At 45.0% G+C, this 23461-nt stretch overlaps 1 long non-coding RNA gene across 2 annotated transcripts in view; it reads right to left on the bottom strand.

Moving 5' to 3' along the window:
* Nucleotides 1-8647, bottom strand: part of LOC135057603 (uncharacterized) — a 240579-nt gene extending 231932 nt beyond the window's left edge. For both annotated transcript variants that reach the window (XR_010244235.1, XR_010244234.1), the window contains exon 1: nucleotides 8604-8647. This is a non-coding gene — a long non-coding RNA (uncharacterized LOC135057603). The remainder of the gene's footprint in view (nucleotides 1-8603) is intronic.
* Between the last annotated feature and the right edge of the window lie 14814 nt (nucleotides 8648-23461).

Here is a 23461-nt window from a genome sequence, read left to right as displayed (position 1 = left end):
AAAGCTGGGACTCTCCTTTTGGAAAACACTGGCAGCTTGTCTCTACTATGCCCAGAACCAGAGATATCAGCTTTCCAGCAGCTGGTCCCTGCTCCAGCTCCACACGCCTGGTATGCCGTTTTATATTTTTATTGGTGGATTGCTCTGGCTCTCTAGTTTTTTTTATCCCATTAAAGCTAAGAAATCTATTTCCAGGAACTGGAGATATCTGCACGAAAGCAAGCTGCCCTCCCACCAGAAAATTATGAATATTAATCCTACTCCATTATCGACCCCTCCCCTACGTATTAAACATCCCCTACTGCCCTGGAAGTCATGTACCAGATCCCTTTCATTCAGCCCAATGCCCCCTACTACAGTTTAGTGTTCTCCATCCTGCCCCATCTGTGCAGTAAAGGAGTAGTTAGCAGAAATTATTTCTCCAGGTCCTACATGCTGAGCGGAAGATAGAAACCCCCCCCCCCCCTTACCATCTGCGGGACATCAAAGCTGCCACTGACAGCACTACCCACCCCCACCCCTACTGCTGGAGGATGGGTTGGGGCCCCAATGCATTACTGTGCCCAGGGGCCTACACTGCTGTTAAGATGGCTCTGACTTCATCAGTACCTCTGTGACATAACAATAATAATAATATCTACCTGCATGATGCTAGAATGTACTTCTGTGACATCACAATGCATTAAGCAGAAGGCAGCTAGACAATACCTCTTTGACATCACAATGCATTTAGCGACTTCAACTGTACCTCTGTGACATCACAATCATACTGTCTATTTGCACAAAGCAGACATCTAGACAGTACCTCTGTGACATCACAATGCATGTCGAGCAGGCAGCTAGACAGTATCTCTGTGACATCACAATGCATTTAGCGACGTCTATAGTACTTCTGTGACATCACAATTCATTCAGCTGCAGGCAGCTAGGGACATCACAATGCAGTAAGCTCTAGGCACCTACACAGTATCTTTGTGACATCACAATGCTCTAAGCTGATGGCTACTAGACAGGACTTCTGTGACATCACAATACATTCAGCTGCAGTCAACTAATTAGTACCACTGTGACAACAAAACACTAGAGATGTGCACTTGAAATTTTTCGGGTTTTGTGTTTTGGTTTTGGGTTCGGTTCCGCAGCCGTGTTTTGGGTTCGACCGCATTTTGGCAAAACCTCACCGAATTTTTTTTGTCGGATTCGGGTGTGTTTTGGATTCGGGTGTTTTTTTCAAAAAACACTAAAAAACAGCTTAAATCATAGAATTTGGGGGTCATTTTGATCCCAAAGTATTATTAACCTCAAAAACCATAATTTCCACTCATTTTCAGTCTATTCTGAATACCTCACACCTCACAATATTATTTTTAGTCCTAAAATTTGCACCGAGGTCGCTGGATGACTAAGCTAAGCGACCCTAGTGGCCGACACAAACACCTGGCCCATCTAGGAGTGGCACTGCAGTGTCACGCAGGATGGCCCTTCCAAAAAACACTCCCCAAACAGCACATGACGCAAAGAAAAAAAGAGGCGCAATGAGGTAGCTGTGTGAGTAAGCTAAGCGACCCTAGTGGCCGACACAAACACCTGGCCCATCTAGGAGTGGCACTGCAGTGTCACGCAGGATGGCCCTTCCAAAAAACACTCCCCAAACAGCACATGACGCAAAGAAAAAAAGAGGCGCAATGAGGTAGCTGTGTGAGTAAGATAAGCGACCCTAGTGGCCGACACAAACACCTGGCCCATCTAGGAGTGGCACTGCAGTGTCACGCAGGATGGCCCTTCCAAAAAACACTCCCCAAACAGCACATGACGCAAAGAAAAATAGAGGCGCAATGAGGTAGCTGTGTGAGTAAGCTAAGCGACCCTAGTGGCCGACACAAACACCTGGCCCATCTAGGAGTGGCACTGCAGTGTCACGCAGGATGGCCCTTCCAAAAAACACTCCCCAAACAGCACATGACGCAAAGAAAAAAAGAGGCGCAATGAGGTAGCTGTGTGAGTAAGCTAAGCGACCCTAGTGGCCGACACAAACACCTGGCCCATCTAGGAGTGGCACTGCAGTGTCACGCAGGATGGCCCTTCCAAAAAACACTCCCCAAACAGCACATGACGCAAAGAAAAAAAGAGGCGCAATGAGGTAGCTGTGTGAGTAAGATAAGCGACCCTAGTGGCCGACACAAACACCTGGCCCATTTAGGAGTGGCACTGCAGTGTCACGCAGGATGGCCCTTCCAAAAAACACTCCCCAAACAGCACATGACGCAAAGAAATATTAAAGAAAAAAGAGGTGCAAGATGGAATTGTCCTTGGGCCCTCCCACCCACCCTTATGTTGTATAAACAGGACATGCACACTTTAACCAACCCATCATTTCAGTGACAGGGTCTGCCACACGACTGTGACTGAAATGACGGGTTGGTTTGGACCCCCAACAAAAAAGAAGCAATTAATCTCTCCTTGCACAAACTGGCTCTACAGAGGCAAGATGTCCACCTCATCATCATCCTCCGATATATCACCGTGTACATCCCCCTCCTCACAGATTATCAATTCGTCCCCACTGGAATCCACCATCTCAGCTCCCTGTGTACTTTGTGGAGGCAATTGCTGCTGGTCAATGTCTCCACGGAGGAATTGATTATAATTCATTTTAATGAACATCATCTTCTCCACATTTTCTGGAAGTAACCTCGTACGCCGATTGCTGACAAGGTGAGCGGCGGCACTAAACACTCTTTCGGAGTACACACTTGTGGGAGGGCAACTTAGGTAGAATAAAGCCAGTTTGTGCAAGGGCCTCCAAATTGCCTCTTTTTCCTGCCAGTATAAGTACGGACTGTCTGACGTGCCTACTTGGATGCGGTCACTCATATAATCCTCCACCATTCTTTCAATGGGGAGAGAATCATATGCAGTGACAGTAGACGACATGTCCGTAATCGTTGTCAGGTCCTTCAGTCCGGACCAGATGTCAGCATCAGCAGTCGCTCCAGACTGCCCTGCATCACCGCCAGCGGGTGGGCTCGGAATTCTGAGCCTTTTCCTCGCACCCCCAGTTGCGGGAGAATGTGAAGGAGGAGATGTTGACAGGTCGCGTTCCGCTTGACTTGACAATTTTCTCACCAGCAGGTCTTTGAACCCCAGCAGACTTGTGTCTGCCGGAAAGAGAGATCCAAGGTAGGTTTTAAATCTAGGATCGAGCACGGTGGCCAAAATGTAGTGATCTGATTTCAACAGATTGACCACCCGTGAATCCTGGTTAAGCGAATTAAGGGCTCCATCCACAAGTCCCACATGCCTAGCGGAATCGCTCCGTGTTAGCTCCTCCTTCAATGTCTCCAGCTTCTTCTGCAAAAGCCTGATGAGGGGAATGACCTGACTCAGGCTGGCAGTGTCTGAACTGACTTCACGTGTGGCAAGTTCAAAGGGCAGCAGAACCTTGCACAACGTTGAAATCATTCTCCACTGCGCTTGAGACAGGTGCATTCCACCTCCTATATCGTGCTCAATTGTATAGGCTTGAATGGCCTTTTGCTGCTCCTCCAACCTCTGAAGCATATATAGGGTTGAATTCCACCTCGTTACCACTTCTTGCTTCAGATGATGGCAGGGCAGGTTCAGGTGTTTTTGGTGTTGCTCCAGTCTTCTGTACGTGATGCCTGTACGCCGAAAGTGTCCCGCAATTCTTCTGGCCACCGACAGCATCTCTTGCACGCCCCTGTCGTTTTTTAAAAAATTCTGCACCACCAAATTCAAGGTATGTGCAAAACATGGGACGTGCTGGAATTTGCCCATATTTAATGCACACACAATATTGCTGGCGTTGTCCGATGCCACAAATCCACAGGAGAGTCCAATTGGGGTAAGCCATTCCGCGATGATCTTCCTCAGTTGCCGTAAGAGGTTTTCAGCTGTGTGCGTATTCTGGAAACCGGTGATACAAAGCGTAGCCTGCCTAGGAAAGAGTTGGCGTTTGCGAGATGCTGCTACTGGTGCCGCCGCTGCTGTTCTTGCGGCGGGAGTCCATACATCTACCCAGTGGGCTGTCACAGTCATATAGTCCTGACCCTGCCCTGCTCCACTTGTCCACATGTCCGTGGTTAAGTGGACATTGGGTACAACTGCATTTTTTAGGACACTGGTGTGTCTTTTTCTGACGTCCGTGTACATTCTCGGTATCGCCTGCCTAGAGAAGTGGAACCTAGATGGTATTTGGTAACGGGGGCACACTACCTCAAGAAATTGTCTAGTTCCCTGTGAACTAACGGCGGATACCAGACGCACGTCTAACACCAACATAGTTGTCAAGGCCTCAGTTATCCGCTTTGCAACAGGATGACTGCTGTGATATTTCATCTTCCTCGCAAAGGACTGTTGGACAGTCAATTGCTTGGTGAAAGTAGTAAAAGTGGGCTTACGACTTCCCCTCTGGGATGACCATCGACTCCCAGCAGCAACAACAGCAGCACCAGCAGCAGTAGGCGTTACACGCAAGGATGCATCGGAGGAATCCCAGGCAGGAGAGGACTCGTCAGAATTGCCAGTGACATGGCCTGCAGGACTATTGGCATTCCTGGGGAAGGAGGAAATTGACACTGAGGGAGTTGGTGGGGTGGTTTGCGTGAGCTTGGTTACAAGAGGAAGGGATTTACTGGTCAGTGGACTGCTTCCGCTGTCGCCCAAAGTTTTTGAACTTGTCACTGACTTATTATGAATGCGCTGCAGGTGACGTATAAGGGAGAATGTTCCGAGGTGGTTAACGTCCTTACCCCTACTTATTACAGCTTGACAAAGGCAACACACGGCTTGACAAATGTTGTCCGCATTTCTGTTGAAATACTTCCACACCGAAGAGCTGATTTTTTTGGTATTTTCACCAGGCATGTCAACGGCCATATTCCTCCCACGGACAACAGGTATCTCCCTGGGTGCCTGACTTAAACAAACCACCTCACCATCAGAATCCTCCTTGTCAATTTCCTCCCCAGCGCCAGCAACACCCATATCCTCCTCATCCTGGTGTACTTCAACACTGACATCTTCAATCTGACTATCAGGAACTGGACTGCGGGTGCTCCTTCCAGCACTTGCAGGGGGCGTGCAAATGGTGGAAGGCGCATGCTCTTCACGTCCAGTGTTGGGAAGGTCAGGCATCGCAACTGACACAATTGGACTCTCCTTGTGGATTTGTGATTTCGAAGAACGCACAGTTCTTTGCGGTGCTTTTGCCAGCTTGAGTCTTTTCATTTTTCTAGCGAGAGGCTGAGTGCTCCCATCCTCATGTGAAGCTGAACCACTAGCCATGAACATAGGCCAGGGCCTCAGCCGTTCCTTGCCACTCCGTGTGGTAAATGGCATATTGGCAAGTTTACGCTTCTCCTCCGACAATTTTATTTTAGATTTTTGAGTCCTTTTTTTACTGATATTTGGTGTTTTGGATTTTACATGCTCTGTACTATGACATTGGGCATCGGCCTTGGCAGACGACGTTGCTGGCATTTCATCGTCTCGGCCATGACTAGTGGCAGCAGCTTCAGCACGAGGTGGAAGTCGATCTTGATCTTTCCCTAATTTTGGAACCTCAACATTTTTGTTCTCCATATTTTAATAGGCACAACTAAAAGGCACCTCAGGTAAACAATGGAGATCGATGGATACTAGTATACTTATGGATGGACGAGCGACTGCCGACACAGAGGTAACTACAGCCGTGGACTACCGTACTGTGTCTGCTGCTAATATAGACTGGATGATAATGAGATAAAATTAAAATATATATATATATATATATCACACTAGTACTGCAGCCGGACAGGTATATATTATATAATGACGGACCTGCTGGACACTGTCTGTCAGACTCAGCACTGCAGACTCCTAAAGTAAGCTACTAGTATCAAGAAGATAGAAAAAAAAAATAAACCACGGGTAGGTGGTATACAATTATGGATGGACGAGCGACTGCCGACACAGAGGTAGCTACAGCCGTGGACTACCGTACTGTGTCTGCTGCTAATATAGACTGGATGATAATGAGATAAAATTAAAATATATATATATATATATCACACTAGTACTGCAACCGGACAGGTATATATTATGTAATGACGGACCTGCTGGACACTGTCTGTCAGACTCAGCACTGCAGACTCCTAAAGTAAGCTACTAGTATCAAGAAGATAGAAAAAATAAATAAACCACGGGTAGGTGGTATACAATTATGGATGGACGAGCGACTGCCGACACAGAGGTAGCTACAGCCGTGGACTACCGTACTGTGTCTGCTGCTAATATAGACTGGATGATAATGAGATAAAATTAAAATATATATATATATATCACACTAGTACTGCAGCCGGACAGGTATATATTATGTAATGACGGACCTGCTGGACACTGTCTGCAGAATGCGTTTATAAAAACACCACACGACGAGTGTTTAACTTTTTCAGGCAGACAATCACAATATACTGGTGGTCAGCAGACAATCACAATACTGGTGGTCAGTGGTCACTGGTCAGTCACACTGGCAGTGGCACTCTGGCAGCAAAAGTGTGCACTGTACTTAAAATATGTACTCCTGCTATAACTGCTCCCCAGTCTCCCCCACAATTAAGCTGTGTGAGCAGTGAGCACTCAGCAGTCAGATAATGATATACAGTATATGATGCAGCACACTGGGCTGAGCACAGATATGGTATGTGTGACTGTGTCACACTGTGTATCGTTTTTTTTCAGGCAGAGAACGGATTCATTAAACTGGTGGCACTGGTCACTGCCACTGGTCACACTATCAGCAGCAAGTAGTACTCCTCCTATATTATGCTCCCCAAAATTTGTGTCTCTCTCTCTCTAGTACTATTAGTCACTCTAAACGGAGAGGACGCCAGCCACGTCCTCTCCCTATCAATCTCAATGCACGTGTGAAAAATGGCGGCGACGCGCGGCTCCTTATATAGAATCCGAGTCTCGCGATAGAATCCGAGCCTCGCGAGAATCCGACAGCGGGATGATGATGTTCGGGCGCGCTCGGGTTAACCGAGCAAGGCGGGAGGATCCGAGCCTGCTCGGCCCCGTGTAAAAAAAGCTGAAGTTCGGCGGGTTCGGATTCAGAGAAACCGAACCCGCTCATCTCTGCAAAACACATTCAGATACAGGAAGCCAGACAGCACAATGCTTTCACTTACAGGCACCTAGACAGTACATATGTTACATAACAATGCTTTCGGTTGCAGGCTGCTAGACAATACCACTGTGACATCATATTGCATTCAGCTGCAGGCACCTAGACAGTACGAATGTGACATCACAATGCAGTCAGCTGCTTGCAGCTAGATAGTTTCACAGTGACATCACAATGCATTCAGCTGTAGGCAGCTAGTCAGTACCACTTTGACTTCACAATCAGTATGGCTGCAGGCAATTCGACAGTTTCTCTGTGATATACTGTAACAATTCATTCAGCTGCTGGCTACCTACAACTGTGTCATCACAAAGTATTCAGCTGCAGGAAGCCAGAGAGTACCTCTGTGACCTCACAATGCATTCAGCTATATAGTACCGCTGTGACATCAAAATGCATTCATCTAGACCAATGATTTTCAACCTTTTTTTACTCGTGGCACACCGAACAATATTTTAAAATTGCCAAAGCACACTATCAGTTCCCCACAGAAAAAACCCCACACATTAGCCCGCACAGTAAGAAAAAATCCACACATACATTGGCCTACACAGAAAAAACAATCACATTGCTACCCACATAAATCATGTTGCTCAGTACATTAATCCTATTGCTCCTCACATAAATCAATTACATTGCGCCCACATGGATTATTCACATTGTTCCCCCCATAAATCCTTATTCTCCCCACATAAATCCTATTGTTCCCCACGGGAAAACTAAAATAACAAATATTAGCCCCTACCGGTCAGCTATCCTCTTTCCTGTCACTCAGTGGTGGGGGTTGTTCATAGTGGAGTGCTGCGAATACTGAGCAGTGGGAAGTCAGGCAGGTGTGGATGTGGGTGGGCAAGGAAAGCTGTGTATGCAGCCAAAAACTGGAAGATATGTATGCAGGCAGGTGGGCTGGCTGGTTGGTGAAATGCGGTGGCCGCGGCCTTGAAGTCATAGGTCACGGCCGGAGCATGACTAATCCTCTAAGAAGAGCCCGGGCCAACAGTTCACTCTGTAGATGCAGGAAGCTGCTCTGGCTTCGCGGCACACCTTGCAACTGGTCGCGGCACACTAGTGTGCCACGGCACACTGGTTGAAAAAACCTGATCTAGACAGTACTACTGTGACATCACAATCCTCTTAGATGCATTCTACTAGACCAGGGGTTTTAAAATACATAGTTACATAGGCATTCATTATAGTTACAAGGGTATTCATTATCAACATCCACTATAATAAAGCAAGTGGTGTGATACAAACATTAGTGATATAATCACAGATATAATAAAGCATTTTCAAAGGTTACAGACAAAGTAACATATGGGAATATTGAAGATTAATGGGAACACGGTTATAGCTTACAATTCTGACAGAGTATATAATAAAGCAATTGTAGATAAATAGGAACAGGGTTATAACATACAATTCTGAGAGAGAGTATAGGTGTGTCCTTCCCAAAGATCAGTGAATGAATGAATGAATGAATGAATGAATGAATGAATGAATGAATGAATGAATGAATGAATCAATCTCAGCCTGTGCTAAACTTTATACCCCAGGGAGATTACATTATTTCCTCTATGGGATTGACATGTGTGTAATCTACATAGCAGGAAGCTTTTTTTTTTTCTTCTCCAACTTTAAGGAGGTGACCAGTGAGCTAATGGACCCTGAGTGCTAAATAGAAATATAATAATTCTAGGGCTCTAATGTAGTTTCCCAGATCAATAGCTGGTATACTTAGAAGAGAGGTGGAATGCATTTCCAGTATACGTTCCACCAGTGGGCACACACTTCCGGTATTGCTTTCCACCACTGGATGCGCACTTCCAGTTTTGCGCTCAATCGGTGGATACACACTTCCGGTTTTGCGCTCCACCGGCGGCCAAGCAACAGTGGTCCGCTCTCAGCACTTAGCGGTACTCTATGTTTCCCCCTAGTGCTCAGCGGGAGCGCTGTGGTTATAACTTGGTAAACTAAAACTATAGGAAGCGCAAAAAATACAATGCTGATTGGCCAGTAATCAATCAGCATTAGTAGTGTATTCATAATACATGAGCTTGCTGCAATAAAAGAGGCATACCATCATAATTAAGGTTTTAAGTGCATTCATACTACATGTGCTTATTATTAAAGGGGCATAACATCTTATAATAATCAATCATTAATAGTCAGTATTCACCTTCCATGTGTGAACAAATTAGTTAGACTTATAAGATGAAGTATCAAACATTTATTACAATAGAAACTAGAATTATAAAGTGGTAGGTGGTTATTCCGCATATATACAATGTTCCCATATTCACAAAGGATAAAAATCAAATATATTACAACCATCTTGGAGCTATTGCAGTTAGGTTCCCATTTTAACCCATCCTAGATTAAATAGTGAATGTTCACTAAGGGGAAAATAAATAGAGAAAGAGAGAGAGAGAGAGAGAGAGAGAGAGAGAAGAGTATAGGCACTTACCACAAATACTTATTTTAGGCTTTTTATTATCACTCACAAATGCTTCATCGTGCAGAAAAATATCTTGCAGAGCTGTCGCTGTCAACGTTTCGGTCCCTGTTGGACCTTTGTCAAGACCATCAAAACAAGTTTATGCAGTCATCCTGAAGCCCATATCCGATATGAAATCATACTATGAAATTATGTTTGGAAAGCTCCCAAATCTTACGAAGAGCCTAAAGGCTGATGTGGCTACTGCAAATTAGGGTGGCCAATCCCAGGATCGGGATTAGTGGGATACCGGGATTTAGGCCAAAAATCATCTGGGATTCAATCCCGGGATTGGAAGCTCCAAACCTGGGGATTACGGGATCAGATGGCCATTTAATGCCGGGCAGCGTTGAGCGTCCTCAGGATGCTCAATGCTGCCCGGCTCCCAACTAGCCTGTGCAGTGTGACCTCTGACCCTGAGGTCACGCTGCGCAGTCACCAGCCCGTCGCCTGTTGCCTCTTCCTGGCTCCCCCTGCAGTCACCAGACCATCACCTGCCACCTCCTCCTGGCTCCCCTGCAGCCACCAGGCCATCACTCGCCACCTTCCCCTGCAGTCACCAGCCCATCACCCACCGCTGAGTCTGAATGAAGAGTCCCATCCTCCCGCCCCTGCAGTTTGGTGTTGGTGAGTTATGTCTGCAGGGCGGAGCGGGTGGGGAGAGGCGGAGTGGTGCGTGGGTGATGGGTGAACACACAGTAAAAAAAATAATCCCGGGTATCCTGGGAATCCTGGGATTGACCATTTTTCAATCCCGATATCTGGGATTGAAAAAATGGACCAGGATTGGCCACTCTACTACAAATGATATGACTGTGAATTAGGCAATGAAATGGTCTAATCATTTCAAATACTTGTAAGTATGTGTGATAGGTGTACACCCAAAATTGCCTGCCACTTTCATTCCATCAAGCAGGAGATATTTTCATCATAAGAAGCTTTTTCGGTCTAATTCACTGACTATACTCAATCGGTGGGAAGGTCCATGGGAGTCAGTCAGGTGCTGTTGCACTTGAGACCATCAGTACAAAGTAGCAATTTTCAGTACTTTGCGCAGGACCCATTCTGCGCATGTGCAAATTGGTCCTGCGACATAGGATGCTGATCGGCATCAGAATTCCATTAAGTGATTTTGGGGGTTGTAAAGGGGGTGGTGACAAGCTCCATTTGGAAAAACATCACCACTGTTTAGGGGGTGAGAAGAGGCCAGGAATCTCCATCGTAGGATGGAGATTTCCTGTCCTCGGCAATGGGCGGGCTTGCGCACAGGTGCCGCAGGCTGCCCGATGGTAGGTGCCTTGATCTGGTCTGCAGCCTAGGATACAGCTCGGATCACTAGTGCAGCAGGAGGCATCTGCATGTAACAGATGCCTAAAGCTGTATTTACATACAGTGCTATCCCTGCTGATTCCAAAGAAGCAGCAGTGATAGCAAATCCAACCATACCTAAATGACCCCCCCCCCCCCCCATGCAGTATTGTTTTTCGACAATGGTTGTCAAGGAGAAGTAAACATGGATACATGCTTCTCATTGCAAGAAGATAACTCCTACTACTCCAGCAGCCCAGCCAGCAAACTGAAAGACTTAGCCCAGACACAGCAATGACCAGTTGTATTCCCTATAGGTCAAAACAATGGGACTTAATAAAACCCCCTGTGGTCATCACCTTATGGAAGCAACAGGCGAACCTGGATGTTTTTCAGGAGTCCTGCCGCACCACATTATTCACCGACGGGTCTCTTGTCTGTCTCAATAGAGACCTTAACATTTGTTTCATTCTGCTTTTACGTTCATCAGTAAACAAAGAACAATGCCACTAAGAATAAACAGATCATACAGTCCATCTGGACAAAGAGACTCCAAAGGACAAATACTGTAGCTTGCATATTTTGCACAGGCGGTTGTACTGACCAATATATAAGAGACCTGGGAATATAGTGGACACTATGACAGGTATTTGGGATGTAGTTATGTGATCGGTGGTCAGGATGTCCACGACACCCAAAGAGTGGTAATAATAGAACCCATGGTGACTGCAGGCCGCCACCAGGCCCACAGCGTGGTGAGCACAGCAAGCCCGCAAAGGGGCTTGTTGCACTCGCCCCCACCAGCATTCCGCTGCTGGGATGCTGGCCTCGGTATGCTGACCGGTGGTCTCTTGACTTCCGGTCATGCAATACACAGCACAGGTATTTATGATAGGTCACTTATATTGGTAAGGAGTTGCAGTCTTTCAAAACTAAACTCATACAGCAAAGACTGGTACTAGACCTTACAGTACAGATGGGAGGATATAACCGCATGCTTTAGAATCATTATGATATTGTGTTGCACCTTTATCACCAAAAAAGTTAAACCCTTAATATGCCCTTAGCTAATGAACAACATAAAAGTAAAAGGTTCAGAGGTTTATCAGAGGTTATTTCAGAGATTTTATCATAGCTACAGTTAATCCAATTAAATGTTTTCAGTGATATCAGGATGGTTCTCACACATTACTTAAACAGTTCTTTATGTAGCAGCGATAAGCATAGTAATCTACCTGTTGATTCTGCGTGGTCCAAATTAGGGATGTGTGCCGTCCCAAATCTCTGGTTTTGTGTTCTTGTTTTGGCTCTGCATCTCCTTCATGTTTTGGATCTGTATTTGTTTTGCTAAAACCTCCCCTGTGAGTTTTGGATCTGTATTTGTTTTGAATCTGTACTTTAAAAAAAAAATCATAAAAACAGCTAAAATCACAGAATTTGGGCCTGATTTTGTTGCGACAGTATTATTAACTTCAATAACACTAATTTCCACTAAATTTTGACCGCCTCACAGCTCGAAATACTTGGATGACTAAGCTAAACGACAGCAATGAGCGGCACAAATATGTGGCATTTAAACTTTCAATATGGCACAACTAGGAAACAGAATGGCATTGCAGTGGCAGACAGGCTGGCAGTTTAATAAACTATACAAATGTTTGTTGTCACAGTCAGCAATGCTCCAAACAGCACATAATACAAAGAAAAGAGGTGCAAGATGGAATTGTCCTTGGGCCCTTTCACCAAGGAGGCAAAAGAGGCTTCTCTGTGAGGACAGTGTGAGAAATGTCAGACTCACACATAGCTGATGTGGACACCCCTAAATGTTCCTCAAGAATGTTGAATAGTTCTAATTCTGAATGCACAGTTTGTCTTACTGCCTCTGCAGCTAATTTTCCTTTTGATGTTTTTTTTCTTTGCCACTGTAAAATTTAATTTTTTTATATACCCTCACTTAAGCCCTCTATGCCCCTGGGCATCTGCCTTAGTAGATGACGCTGATGGACTTGTATCATCATGACTGATGGCAGCACCTACACCACTAGTATGTGCTTCCTGCTCTACTCTCAATTGTTTTTCCTCCATATCTATTCACAAGCATGAATGAAGTGGGGTACAGCACACACCACAATTAGTACAAAAAATGTACCACCTTCAGTGTTGCACAATACAAGTATGAGTCACAAATAGTAATCAAACATTGCGGTTTAATTTTACCAACAGTATCACAAAAATCTGTGTATGAGTATGAAATAATAATCAAACACTGAGGTGTCATTTTACCGACAGTGTCGCACAATACATGTGTGCATCAGAAATAGTGATCGAATACTGCAGTTTACCTTCACCAACAGTGTCACACAGTTTGTGTAGGAGTATAAAATAATATATATTACTGTGGTACCACCTTCACCCACAGTGTCACGCAATATGTGTATGCATCAGAAATAGTAATCAAACACTGTGGTTGACCTTCATTAACAGTGTCGCACAATATGTGTATGAGTGAGAACTTAAATATATTACTGTGGCACTACCTTCCCCCACAGTGTCGCACAATACGTGTGTGCATCAGAAATAGTGATCAAACACTGCGGTTGATCTACACCAACAGTGTCGCACAATAAGTGTATGAGTACAAAATAATAATATACTTAAGTCTGACCAGCAGTGTCACAGTACTTATGAAAATAAAATAAAAATTGTGTAGTGCACTGGGGAACAGCACAAACAAAAAATATTTTTTTATAATTAGATTTTTAGGATCTTTGTTTTTAGCTATTATTATTTTATTTTTACACTGGGCAGAGCCCCTGGATAGACACACAGATCACCACTTTCAAATAAAGCAGACAGAGCACCCTGCCTGGACTGGTACAGAGGACAGAGCATCCCTTTCAGATACAGCAGACAGAGCACCCTGCCTGGACTGATACAGCAGACAGAGCATCCCTTTCAGATACAGCAGACAGAGCACCCCTGGATTGACACAGCAGACAGAGCACAACTTCCAAATACAGCAGACCGAGCAACCCTTTCAGATACAGTAGAGAGAGCACCCCTGGACTGATACAGCAGACCGAGCAACCCTTTCAGATACAGTAGAGAGAGCACCCCTGGACTGATACAGCAGACAGAGGACCTGCTTCATGCCAGACAACACAGTACTAAGACAGACACGTCCATCCAGTACACTCTCCACAGCCGGAGTGAAGATGGCGTAACCTTTTCCAACCTGATGAGCATCATCAACTCTTCTTCTGAGGTCCTCCGAAATCTCCTTTGTTCATGGCATGACACACTTCCACAAACATGTGTTGTAAACATAAGGCTTTGATAGATCCCTGTTATTTTATAAATTCAGGTTGTCAACTCACACCTATCATCACATAGATTGAAAATACCTTCAATTTCACCTTCAAAATATCTGGTAAGCCTAAAGGTTCACATACTTTTGCCATTAACAGATTGTGATATTGGATCATTTTCCTCAATAAAAAAATGAGCACGTCTAGTTTTTTGTGTCATATATTTGATTTGGTACTCTATACAGGTACACCACCGATTTTCCGGTATCCTCGGTTCCAGTGCCGTGCCGGATTATCGATTTTGCCGGATTAACGGAGGAAACTAATTTTGCACCTTCAGAACATTTCTAAAGCAATAAATAGTAAAATATATGCTACAGTATAATATTAATTAATGAATAAACACAGTAGTGTATGCAAAACTGTTTTTAAGCAAAACAGGTATCAGGCTCAGGCTGTGTGTTCCGCCCATGTGCGGTACTTGCTGTGACCTTGGACGCCATAACAGCCCCACTGATGCTTGCTGTGTCACCTGCAGTGTCCGTGGAAGCTGTACCCACTGACACTTGCGCGTATTGCGTGTTAGGCCCATGCGCAGAAAATGTTCCGGATTAAAGGATGTCTCTAACCCCCTTTAATCCGGACAAATCAAAATTGTCCGGATTAAAAGAGGTTCCGGATCATCGGTTGCCGGAAAATCGGTGGTGTACCTGTATCTACTTTTAGGAAAATTTTAAGTAGTTTTAGGCAAAATTTCAGCAGAAATATAGAAAATTCTGATGGGTTCACAAACTTTCAAGCACTACGGTATGTGATATTGTGATAAGGATAAATTATTAGATGGGAAGGGGGCCCTAATTTGCACACCTTAATTAGGTAATGAGGTGCTACTCTGCTTGAGTCTTAATACAATGTACAAAGGGAAAAAGTAGCAGGTGCACTGTCTCACACTAGCTCAACCTGTAATAACCAGAGGCACTTAGCATATTCCTGGCCAGGGCTATGAGCTTACCCACCGCATCAAGGTAGCCTCTCATTGGGTAAGTCCCTAACACTATCTATAGGGGTTCAGGTCCGGGGGGCAGGACACCCCAGAGCCACCCAGCCAGACAACCCCAGGGCATCGCAAGAGTGATACAAATAAAGAGTTAAAGAGGTAGGAACAGCTGCTGCTGCATGTGTGAGTAATGTGAGGAGTAAAAGAAAATAATGTGAAAGTGTTACATATATATGACAAACTAAGTGCCATAGTGTAATGCAGGCATGTCCAAACTGCGGCCCTCCAGCTGTTGTGAAACTACATATCCCAGCATGCCCTGACAGTTTTTCTGTCAGAGAATGCTAAAGTTGTGTCAGGGCATGCTGGGATGTGTAGTTTCTCAACAGCTGGAGGGACGCAGTTTGGACATGCCTGGTGTAATGAAAGTGTTAAATTGCGATGCCCCAGGGACGTCCAGCCATGGCAGGCACAGGGAGCCCCGCATCCCAGAGAATCCCTCCAATATTGACTGCCATAGTAAACGAAAATGTAGGAGTCTTACCTCAGTGTGCTCATTCTACATATGCAGGCAAAGTGCTAGACTATTTAAAATCAGTGAGAGGTGGGTGGGCCTGGTGCTAAATTAGGATGAAGGTGTCTCCTACCTTCAGAAATATGTATAAATACATCAGTTACAAAGGGAAGGGGGCCCTAATTTGCACACCTTAATTAGGTAATGAGGTGCTACTCTGCTTGAGACTTAATACAATGGTGGTCATTCCGAGTTGTTCGCTCGTTGCCGATTTTCGCTATATTGAGATTAGTCGCTTACTGCGCATGCGCAAGGTTCGCAGAGCACATGCGCTTAGTTATTTTATACAAAAGTTAGGTATTTTACTCACGGCATAACGAGGATTTTTCATCGTTCTGGTGATCGTACTGTGATTGACAGGAAGTGGGTGTTTCTGGGCGGAAACTGTCCGTTTTCTGGGCGTGTGCGAAAAAACGCTGGCGTTTCTGGGGAAAACGCAGGAGTGTCTCAAGAAACGGGGGAGTGTCTGCGCGAACGCTGGGTGTGTTTGTGACGTCAAACCAGGAACGAAACTGACTGAACTGATCGCAATGGCTGAGTAAGGGGCCCTACACATTTGACGATGCGCCGCCGAGGTGCCCGATGGCCGTAACGGCCGACGAGCGACCCGGCGGCGGGGGGGCAGTGACGGGGGGGTGTGAAGTTTCTTCACTCCCCCCGTCACGCGGCTGAATAGAAGTGCAGGCAAATATGGACGAGATCGTCCATATTGGCCTGCATGCACAGCCGACGGGAGACCAGCGATGAACGAGCGCGGGGCCGCGCATCGTTCATCGCTGGAGTCTCCACACTGGAAGATATGAACGAGTTCTCGTTCATTTATGAACGAGATCGTTCATATCTTTCAGAAAATCGGCCAGTGTGTAGGGCCTATTGGTCTGGAGCTACTCCGAAACTGCTAAGAAATTTCTATTCGCAATTCTGCTAATCTTTCGTTCGCAATTCTGCTATGCTAAGATTCACTCCCAGTAGGCGGCGGCTCAGCGTGTGCAATGCTGCTAAAAGCAGCTAGCGAGCGAACAACTCGGAATGAGGGCCAGTGTACAGAGGGAAAAAGTAGCAGGTGCACTGTCTCACACTAGCTCAACCTGTAATAACCAGAGGCGTTTAGCATATTCCTGGCCAGGGCTATGAGCTTACCCACCGCATCAAGGTAGCCTCTCATTGGGTAAGTCCCTAACACTAACTATAGGGGTTCAGGTCCGGGGGGCAGGACACCCCAGAGCCACCCAGCCAGACAACCCCAGGGCATCGCAAGAGTGATACAAATAAAGAGTTAAAGAGGTAGGAGCAGCTGCTGCTGCATGTGTGAGTAATGTGAGGAGTAAAAGAAAATAATTCCTACATACTGTACCAAATCCTGCTCATTCCTAACCTCTGCCTGTAACCCTAAACTAGTTTGTTTTTCTCCTTGTTTATGAATTCACACTAAAGACCTCGATATTCGGCTTGACTTTACTCTGGAGCCTGTTTCTGAACCCTGTCAACCTGTCTGTGATACTAATACCAGCTACAGTAGTTACGTGAAATATACATTTAGAAGATTGTGATCTGTGGGTTCATGGTAGTCTCAAGTGAACAATGGGTGGTCCGTGCTAAACACTCACTAGAAAACTAATCCATGCGTTCAAGTGTGATTACCATATTTATTTATTGAAATATCAGCACATGCTAAAATTGATTTTAACAAGTCCAAAGTTGTTTTTCTACAGTTCAATAGACATTTTGCACGTCATAAATGGTTTTTGTTGTGTGTAACATCAGATAATTTTTCACAATTTGAAAATAGTCTATAGAAGAAACATACTGTAAGCTTATAAAAATCAGTTTAGTTTCCCTTGTGCAAGATAGCAATGGCAGTCATGGAAGTATAAGCAAAATTAAATTTGCCCAGTTGAAAGTATGTTTGTACTTGCAGATTGAAAAAAGCTATCACAATATTTGATAGTGACTGGAACACAGGAGATCAAACTGATTTAACCAATTTGTTTGAATGCTGATTTTTGTTTGTGCTCCAGTTTCTGGGAATAAATGTTCAACTGTCATTTGCTTCCATCTATTACCAGATTGTCATTCCAGCCGGTTGGTTGGTTGGTTGGTTGGTTGGTTGGTTGGTTGGTTGGACAGAAAAAAAGTATGCTGGGTATACACTAGATGATTTTTTTTTAAATGGTGACGATTCCAACAGATCGGAATGACACATTATTAAATCATCCAGTATGTACGCATTATGTCACTGGTGGACAAAGTTGCTGAAGATGCGCTGGAGCGCGCCTTCAGCAACTTTGTCCACCAGACCTGCATGTGGGTCTGACATTATTATTATTATACTTTATTTATATGGCGCCACAAGGATTCCGCAGTGCCCAATTACAGAGTACATATGCACATAATCAAAACAGGAAAACAGTGACTTACAGATGAAGACAATATAGGACAAGTACAGGGTAACTAAGCATAACTACACCTTCAAACGACATAGAGATAAGTTCCAAGGTGGCCAAAAAACTGCGGGATTTTGGCAGTTGAGGATTATTAAAGTAAGAAAAGGATAAGCACATGAGGAAAGAGGGCCCTACTTGTGAGAGCTTACATTCTAAGGGTAAGGGGTAGACAGACAGGGGTGACACAGATGGGGTACATAGAGAGCGTGGAACAGAGGGTTAGGATGAGATTTGGCTGGGTTTGGTAAAGAAGTGGGTCTTAAGAGCCTGTTTGAAGTTTTGTAGAGAGGTGGAGAGTCTGAGGGGGAGAGGTAAAAAATTCCAGAGAAATGGAGCAGCATGTGAGAAATCTTGGAGGTAGGAGTGGGAGGAGGTAATCAGTATGCAGGAGAGTCGGCATGCATTAGCAGAGTGAAGAGGATGGGTGGGAGTGTAAAGAGAGATAAGGTTAGAGATGTAACTGGGAGAGGAGTGGGTGAGTGCTTTGTAAGTGAGTGTGAGAAGTTTGAATTGGATTCTGAAAGGGAAGGGGAGCCAGTGAAGGGCTTGTAGGAGAGGGGAGGTGGATGTAGTTCATTTGGTGAGGAAGATGATCCGGGCTGCAGCATTGAGGATAGATTGGAGTGGAAAGAGGTAATTATCAGGGAGGCCAGTTAGGAGGAGACTACAGTAGTCAGTCTGGAATTAATCAGTGAGTGAATAATGATCTTAGTGGCATCCTGGGTGAGAAAAGGTCTGATCCTGGAAATGTTTTTGAGATTAAAATGACAGGTTTGTGAGAGGTGCTGAATGTGTGGTTTGAAGGAGAAAGAGGAGTCAAGGATTACGCCAAGACAGCATACTTGCGGGCTAGAGGAGATAGTCGTTCCTTCAATGGATAATGAGATTGTGGGAGGTGAGGTTGTGCGGGAAGGTGGGAAGATGATCTGCTCAGTCTTAAACATGTTGAGTTTAAGAAAGCGCTGGGACATCCAGGAAGTGATATCAGAAAGACAGTTGGAGGTACGAGTGAGGAGAGCCATGGAGAGATCAGGGGAGGAGAGGTAGAGTTGAGTGTCATCAGCATAGAGGTGGTATTGGAAGTTAAAAGAACTAATGAGTTCACCTAAAGAGGACGTATAGAGATAGAAAAGGAGAGGACCAAGAACAACAGTTAGTGGATGTGGGGGGGAGGTAGCATCATGAGAGGAGACAGAGAAGGAATGATCAGGGAGGTAGGAGGACAGCCAGGAGAGGGCAGTATCACGCAGAGAGTGAAGGATTTGCAGAAGGAGAGGGTGGTCCAAAGTGTCAAAGCAGTAGAGAGGTCAAGAAGAAGAATCAGAGAGTAGTGGCCCTTAGATTTGGCTGCATGGAGGTCATTGCAGACTTTTGTGAGGGCAGTTTTAGTGGAATGGAGAGAACGGAAACCAGACTGGAATGGGTCAAGCAGTGAGTGAGAGGAAAGAAAGGCAGGTAGGCGATTATAGACAATACGCTCAAGAAGTTTGGATGCAAAAGGGAGGAGAGAGATGGGTCGATAGTTGGAGAGAGTGTTTGGCTCAAGGGTAGATTTTTTAAGAATAGGGGAGACAAGAGCATGCTTGAAGGCAGAGGGGACAGTGCCTGATGAGAGGGAGAGATTGAGAAGGTGGGCAAGATGGGAAAAGGCAGAAGTAGAAAGGTAGCAGAGGAGGTGGGAGGGGATAGGGTCAAGTGTGGAAGTTGTGGGGGGGGGGGGGGGAACGGATGAGGGCCATGACATCCTCGCCAGATACATGGGAGAAAGATGTCAGAGTTGGTAAGAGGGAAGGGTAGGGGTGGCAAGGGATGGGTGGTGGCTGGTTGCTGGTCTGGTAGGATGTGATGTCCTGACGTATGGAGTCAATCTTGGATGTGAAATAAGTGGCAAAGTCAAGAGCAGACAATGAGGAAGGGAGAGGAGGTGGTGGTGGGCAGTTGAGGGATTTAACAGTGGCAAAGAGACGCCGGGGGTTGAAAGACTGGGTAGAGATGAGGATTTTGAAGTATGATTGTTTAGTGAGGGAAAGGGCAGTACTGAAGGATGAGAGCATGAATTTGAAATGGAGGAAGTCTATAGCCTCATTGTTACGCTTAGTGATGGTAGCCATAGGAGGGAGAGATGGGGAAGCAGAGATAGCTAAGTTGAAAGAGAGCAGGTGGTGGTCAGAGAGGGGAAAAGGGGAATTGGAGAAATCAGAAATATCACAGCGGTGAGTGAAAACCAGATCCAGTGAGCTCCTGTTCACATGTGAGGGTGAGTTGGTCCACTAGGAGAGACCAAGTGAAGAGGTGAAGTTAAGGAGTTTAGAGGCAGGTGATTTTGTGGGGTTATCGATAGGGATGTTGAAATCACCTAGAATAATGGAGGGAATGTCAGAAGAGAGGAAGTGAGGTAGCCAGGAAGTAAAGTTGTCGAGGAATTTGGAGGAAATGCCAGGTGGACCTCAAATGTAGAGAATGTAAGGTATGGTTCTGGAGGTATAAATTGGTATGTGTAGCTTGAGGGTAAAAGGATCTCAACACCACCCCCATGACGACCCCCGGGTTGGGGGGGGGGGGTGAGAATGTGAGCCCTCCAGCATAGAGAGCAGTAGGAGAAGTGGTGTCATAGGGAGTAATCCAGGTTTCTGTAATGGCCAGGAGGTGCAGGGAGTTGGAAATTTAAAGGTCATGAGTGGGGGCCAGAATGCAGCATGGCCCCCACTCCCTACCCCCACGCCATTGCTCCATTTCTGCCAGCATTGGCAAGTGTGTATGCATTTGCCAAAGCCAACACCCCTGCCACGTCCCATTGCCGCCGATGTCGTGTTGGGTACACATAGTCTAATTCTTGATTAATTTGGTGTAAAACATATTGCTTATTTGCTGTTCATGGCACTGAAACAGTTACATCCACCAGTCCTGCTAATATCAAAGTATAACAGACACTGTAATGAAAGTAGCAGAGCAGAATTGGTACAAGATATCCAGTAATCACTTTTGCAACAGCTGCTCCTTGTCTAGAATTAGAAACCTATTAAAGTTAACTATGCTATTCTTTCTCCAGTTGGGAAAAATTGGCCATTGATTGTCAATGACAATTCAATCTCTTTTGCACAGCTGCTGTGAGGAGGTAACACTGCCAACTCCTCAAAAATAAAAATTGAAGTTAGAAACGTATTGATTATTGTTTTACTAAGCAATAATAACTTAAAAATCAATTACTGTGAGTTTTAAATATACTCTGTCGAGCTACACATGATACACAAATTACACAATAATCCTCTATAGATGCATATGGATTACAAAGCAAACTTGTGCTATACTGTAGGTGTAGAAATTAAAACATCAAATTTTTTTATAATGCCAATAAATTTTGCAACTCTAAACACACGGGGGTTTAACTTAAAGCAGGCGAAGCAACTTGTGTGTGAATATGTAGATTTCGCAGATCATGTACAGCAGTTTAACAACTGATGAGAAAATGGTTGACTACTCTGTTTCTTATCAGAACTTCATGGTTAAAACACAAAAGATAACAATTCCCTCTTGAAACGTATATGCATTTTTCTTAAGGCCCGTATCAAGTTTATTTTCAAAGTTGAGGATGATTTTGCTTCGCTTTTTTTCTTTGAAGTTGTGTTTGAAAACATACACACACATATTATAACATAACCATATGATAACATAACCATATGAAAACATAACTATATGGGTGCTGCAATCACATAAAAGGTACTGTAAGTAGCTAAATCAGGTATAATGAAGCCGTGGGAGGGTGGAGAAAAGCAGGGTGGGCCAAATGGGGGTTGAGGTGGGTCGAGTTGATCCAGTATATGCCAAAGGTCCATTACATTAATACACACACACAAACTATGTATACTATATATACTGTGTGTGTGTGTGTATATATATATATATATATATATATATATATATAGAATCCACGATAAGCCGGCACTCCATATACTAATAACAACGTGCTCTGGTGCTGCACCAAAAAAGAAATATCCAATGCAAAACAGAGGAGGCACTCAGAGTCAGCAACATGTAGAAAAATGATGTATTCAAATAAGGTCAAGTACTTTCGAGGTCAGCACCCCGTCATCAGGACCACATCATAACAAATTACAGCCACAAAACAATACAAGACTTACCCCACTTAAATCTCCCTCCACAGTCACGCTGCCTGACGACGCCGGACTCCGGGATCCAATGACCGGAAGTGCGTCATCGTGACCTGTTTCCTGTGGGCGTGATCAGCGTTGCCCCAGCAACCGCTGATTTGCGTTCCACAGAGGCCACGAGTGCACTTCACACTGCCTCCTCCTCCCGAACAGCAGTTGCCATGGCGCCAGGGTGATCAGCGGGCCAGGCGCACGATCTGTGTGGCAGAGTATAAATCATAAATACATAAATAAAAATAGAAATAAACGTAATAATAAAGACATACAGCAGTGAAAAACAAATAGTGCAAAAATGGTGCTGCAGGCAGAGGATCAGTACATAAACACAGAGCACCTATACTAAGGAGTTCCAATTTATTTTATCGTTGAGACCGGCTGGTTTAGTAGTGCCCAGTCTCACTATCCACCTGGACTCCTTAATAAGTAAAGCCTTAGCCCTATCTCCACCTCTCAAGGAAGCAGGCACATGATCGATCATGAAATATTTGATCGATTCCTGGGGGTGATTACATTCGAGGAAATGACGTGCCACAGGTTGGTCCACGTCTCTGCCATTGAAAATCAATTTCAATGCAGATCTGTGTGCATTCATACGTTCTTTGAACTTCCGTGAGGTCTGCCCAACGTAGTACAAACCACATGGGCAGACCACCACGTACACAACGAAGGAGGTATTGCAAGTCAGTACATACCTAATGTCATAGACCTTATCTGTATGTGGGTGCTTGAAATTTTTACACTGTATTAAGAACTTGCAGGTGGTGCAATTACTGCAACTATAGCAACCGGGTGGTTTCCTATAAACATTAGGAGGAGGTAACTCATTACGCCCCGAGATATCCGCCATAACCAGTCTATCCCGCAAGTTCCTACCACGTCTAAAAGCTGCCACAGGTCTCAGGTTATGTAACATGGGCAATTCCCTATCTGAGCGCACAATTGGCCATAGCGCTTTTGAAGCTCTCTTGATAATGGGACTAG

The sequence above is a fragment of the Pseudophryne corroboree genome, chromosome 3, assembly GCF_028390025.1.
Source record: "Pseudophryne corroboree isolate aPseCor3 chromosome 3, aPseCor3.hap2, whole genome shotgun sequence".
NCBI classification, from domain to species: Eukaryota; Metazoa; Chordata; class Amphibia; order Anura; family Myobatrachidae; genus Pseudophryne; species Pseudophryne corroboree.
The sequence above is the reverse complement of the archived record's forward strand: the minus strand, read 5'-3'. Positions and strand labels throughout refer to the sequence as shown.